The sequence below is a fragment of the Carettochelys insculpta genome, chromosome 3 (genome assembly GCF_033958435.1).
Source record: "Carettochelys insculpta isolate YL-2023 chromosome 3, ASM3395843v1, whole genome shotgun sequence".
Taxonomy (NCBI): Eukaryota; Metazoa; Chordata; order Testudines; family Carettochelyidae; genus Carettochelys; species Carettochelys insculpta.
In genome coordinates, this window is record NC_134139.1 from 16,519,039 (window position 1) to 16,524,159 (window position 5,121).

Here is a 5,121-nt window from a genome sequence, read left to right on the forward strand (position 1 = left end):
CCCACGAAAGCTCATCACCTAATAAATTATTTTGTTAGTCTTTAAAGTGCTAGTGGACTGCTTCTTACTTTTTTCTCTAAACATAATTGTAACATGGAATTCTGTTTGTGTAGATGCAAATCATATTTCAATTTAAGTTGTGGGGAGACGTATTTAAATTAAACCTGCTGAGACATGCTTGGGTTTGGTTTTCATTACAAAGCTGGGGACTGAGGTGCTCATACTTTTAACATGGGTCCTTTTGAGGAACATGCCTATACATTTGGGCCAAGTTCACTGAAGGTCATTTATCTAGACCAAGTTTCGAGAGAATGTGGACGCGTATGGAGGTGTGAGTAGACAACATGCAAAATTTTGACCTAAAACTGACCACAGTTTGTGATTTGGGCTGAGTTTCATTCTGGCTGCAATGATGCCCTTGACTGTGGAAATTCTGAAGCAGCAAGGACAAGGAAATCCATCGTGGATACAAAGTGGAAACATGACTCATTGTAATGCTGTCTAGCCCCATCCATAAAGGCAAAATCAAAACCTAATATAAAATGATCTGGCTTTTTGGGAGTACATGGGGCCTCTTAACGATCATATTTGGCCTTAATTTTATTTGAAAAATATTTTAAAGATTGTTTCAAGCCTTAGTGGGACCAATTTGCTTGGTGCCAGAGTCTAAATGGGATAGTATTTAGGCTAATATGTGTGTCTGGGTTTGCAAGCTAATTTAAAAGGCAAACTTTGTTCTAGATAGGAAAGAATACTGATGCTTTCCTTCTCTGAAAACTGCTCTCCTGAAAACTTTCCACACAAAGATGTGAGTTCTGGGCATGTTTCTGTTTTGTTAGGAAACAGGAAATGTGTTTCAGCTCAGCAGTGAGCTTGATTTTTAAGTACTTTATGTGATCATGTTTGGATTCTGAAATTCTACAGAAACCCAGAGAGGGCACTTCTTCCATGTCATAATTAAGTTAAAATTTTTCCCCCTTTTTAAAATGAAGGTGAGTGTAAAAAAGCAAGGAATACAAAGTCAGCTCAATGCTCTTTCAGATCACAGTAGCACTTTTAACCTAAATAACTTTTCTTTACAGTTTCAAACCCAACTAATCTACATTCCTGTAGCCTAATATTGCTTAAGAACAAATGCAATTTAACTATCCATCAGCCAAAAGCTAAATCTGCAATGAGGGCTGGCTTTCAGGCTCTAATAATCCTGTTCTCATAGTTGTGCTTTTTAGGCTCCTAGGAAGTGAAACCAGTGTAATTCAGCTATGTACAGAGTGGCCAGGTTTGCTGAGCTGTGCAGTGTACTTTGATGTTTTATCTAACTCTTAACTTCCCCACCCCACATCCTGTCCCCTCCCATTCCCGCTGTCCCTCTACTCTTCTGATTTGCCAACCTTGAAAACAATTTTTCTGATTTGTCAACCTTGAAAACAATTTTTGGACCTCTGTGTTTTATATATTGAGTCTGTTTTGGTATGGCTATGATCTGAAGAATGGGTCTGTCCCACGAAAGGTCATCACCTAATAAATTATTTTGTTAGTCTTCAAAGTGCTACATGACTGCTTTTTTTGTTTTGATAAAATACAGACTAACATAGCTATCTCTCTGTCACTATTCTAGATGATGATCAGTCACTGAAAGGACCTTGTAAAATCTTGCTAAACAGAGGACATTTTTGATAGCTCTTATTTTTTCGTTAATTGATATCTGTCCTGTGCATGTTGACCATGTCCATGTCCTGTGCATCTCTGTACCCTAATTTTATTTGAAAAACATTTTAAAGATCATTTCAAGCCTCAGTGAGGCCTTTAAAGAGACAACATGGGAACATGCTGATCAGAAAGATCGTACAGAGCTGAGATGTATGGACAGCACCAGGGGAAAGGGGGGCACACATACAAATCATTTGGACTACAGATTGCAATGTGGAAAGGATTTTATCTTACTCATTTCCGCCAAGGATTAAATCTAGACCTAGGAATTCCATGTTGCATGACTGACCACACGCTTTTATGTTACCTACATAAGGGTTTTTTAAAAAGCAGCTGTAGAAAGGTAAAACTGCTTTAGCAGCCAGAGAAACACACACCTTGGGAATTTCTGAGGCGAGATTGCTGCAGTGTCCTCAACTGCTATTGTCTCTAGGCAGTGTAGCACATGGTATGGTACTTTACATTAGAGGTTGTTTTGAAATTCCCTGGTAAGTTAGACATGCTGTCTGCAGTGTCTAGACAGAGCAGATTATTTACACACTAGGCCCTTAGCTGGCTCGCGTTACTCTGTCTTCTGTGGGTTTATTCTTGATGCAGTGCTATTTAATACATTCTTAAATATCAGATATTTTGGCTTCTCTTTCTTGGATATTAATTTTAATTTGCACTTCAGGTGTACAGAGGAAGCTTCCTATTCTGTCTTATCAGTGTTAGCATTATAACACCATTCTTTTTCCCTAGTTTTCTGTATAGCTCCTAAGGAGAGGGAGATAATTTTCTATATTGAATAATAACAGCAACAAACTGGCACCACTCTTCCATTATCTGTAGGGGAGCATGACCATTCCATCATCCATACCGAGGACACAGCATCTATTCCCTTTGTACACACAGAAACAGCATCACAACCGAGCTTCCCTGTGGCACCAAACTGGCAGTGACTCTAGCTAAAAGTAGTCCACATGCTCAGGAGAACACAAAGACTGCCATTGTGTCTGTTCCTGCATAGGGGTGCAAAGCAAAGTGGGGGAAGCACTTTGCACCGGTGCTTATGTCCTTATCCACTGGTACAGGCACTGTGCATATTCTGGTCCATAACCAGAATTTCTTGAATAGTATCCCTGTGGATGCCCCACTGCAGGTGTGCTTGCGTCCCTATGTTGCTGATCAGAGCACTTCAGAAGTAGTGTCCATATAGCCCGCACACACACTCTCCCACAGGTGTGCTCTGCCATGAAGCTAGCCAGTGCTGAACGAGCAAATACTTCTCAGTGTGTTTTCAGCTGCCACTACTCAGAGACAGGTTTTTGTAGCTGTCAATTTCTTGGGATGTTAATTTACTGAATACTTGCTAATTACTTCTTTCTTTCCTTTCTGCTATTACTTAGAGATTCCTTTGGCTTTTTTCATTCTTTAAAAATAATTATTTTTAATTTTTATTGATGTCTTTTCTCCTCTCTCTGCCCTTTTCTGAGGACTAGCCCACTGTGGGGTATGTCCAGTTCATGGGGCTTTCAGAGGGTGTCTCACTGCAAAGACGTCATCACACTGGCAGCTAGATAGTCTCATTGGTTATGTCTACACTGGAAGCATTTGTCTACAGAAGTTACTGTTGGAAGAGACAAAAAAGGTCAGCGGGGGGAGGGCCCAAATACAGGACAATTAGTCCCTTTTAAAAAATAAGTAGGGACACCTATTTGCCATCCCACCAAATATGGGACAGGTGGTCACCTTAGACTCCTACCAAAACCAAGGACTTCCCTTTGGCCTCTCATAAACTCACAGAGTATTCTCCTGGGTCCTCTTGGTACTGATGGCCCACAGTCCCAAGGAATCGTAATCTACCCTTACTTGGATGATAGTCTTCTCTGCCTGGGCTCCCTCAACAAAGCTTGGCATGTTTCCTATATGACTGCGGATTTATTCAGAAGCCTAGGCCTACCAATCAATGTACAAAAATTTACATTAATCCTAATATAGTGATAGAATTCATAGGATCCAATCTTGACTCTGTCCAAACAAGAGCAATCATATCGCAATGCAAATTCCTGTCTCTCACTGCTCATAGACACAGTGTGAACCAGACTTTGCCTTCGGCTTCTGAGCCACACCACCCTGGGCACATCAGTGATAGCCCATGCCAGACTTGGCATGGGATGCTCCAGGCATGGTTCAGCTTGACTTACAGACTGAACAAAGACAGCCTAGAAAAAAAACATTATAATTTCCCACCAAGGTCAAACACTCCTTGAACTCATAGAAGAATCCAGCAAATCTCTGCCTGGGGATCCCATTTGCAGAACCTCCTTGGTCACTTGTCTTATCTTTGAAAAGTCATGGAATATGGGAGAGATTCCAGAAGACTGGAAAAGGGCAACCATAGGACCCATCTAAAAAAAGAAAAGGGAAACAAGGGCAACTCAGGGAATTAAAGCCTAGTTAACTTAACTTCTGTACCAGAAAAGATAATGGAGCAAATAATTAAGGAATCCATTTGCAAACTTCTAGAACGGAGCAGAGGGAATCTGTTTTGGGCTGGGGGCCACTGACCCACAGAAAAATCAGTCAGGAGCCACATAAAAGAGAAGCCAAAGAAAACCAAAACCCAGCACTGACAATGGTCCCTGACTGAAAAACAGAAAAACTCAACTTTTCCTTTCTCACTTGAACCTCTCTGACCCTTCACTGACAAACTTGGAGTTTTATTTTTAAGCAGAACGCCCAACTGGTTAAAATCCAGTAACACAAAGTGGTCCTTGGAATGGTGTTTGCTACAGCTTTCCCACTGATGTTAAGCATTTTTTAAACTTCTGAGCAACGAAACAAAGGAGCAGAAATGTAGCACTTTAAAGACTAACAAAATGATTTATTTGGTGATGAGCTCTCGTGGGACAGATCCACCTTTTCAGATCAATTTTATTGATTTACAAATGGTTTATAAATTTTTACTGAAAATTGTGACAGACTGTTAGTGGCAGTGCTAACACACACTGATATAATGCAGAAGCTGCTTGGCATTCAAACGGGAATTATCCAGTGCTGCAGCTCAATTTATAATTGGTTGCATGTTAATATCCAAAAAAGGCAATAAAATTCTCTCTGTGTGTGTATTTTTACAAAAAAAAAAAAAAAGCATTCGTTGTGCTGCCAAGTCCCCTGCTCTGGAGAGAACTCAGAATATGCTCTGAATGTAATATTGCTTTGCATTAATTAAAACCCATCTTAATAGAAAGTCCTCTTTTGAAGAACGGTTTTGCAGGGTGTTTCTATGAGTTTTAAAATGTCACTTATGCAGTATGCTTTTGGATTCATTCACTTAGATTGGCACAGCTTAGGGTTTGCGTTAGGGAAGAAAGCATTTGACTATTATGTTCTGGGTGCATTATTAGTGATATACATTTTGTTGAAGAA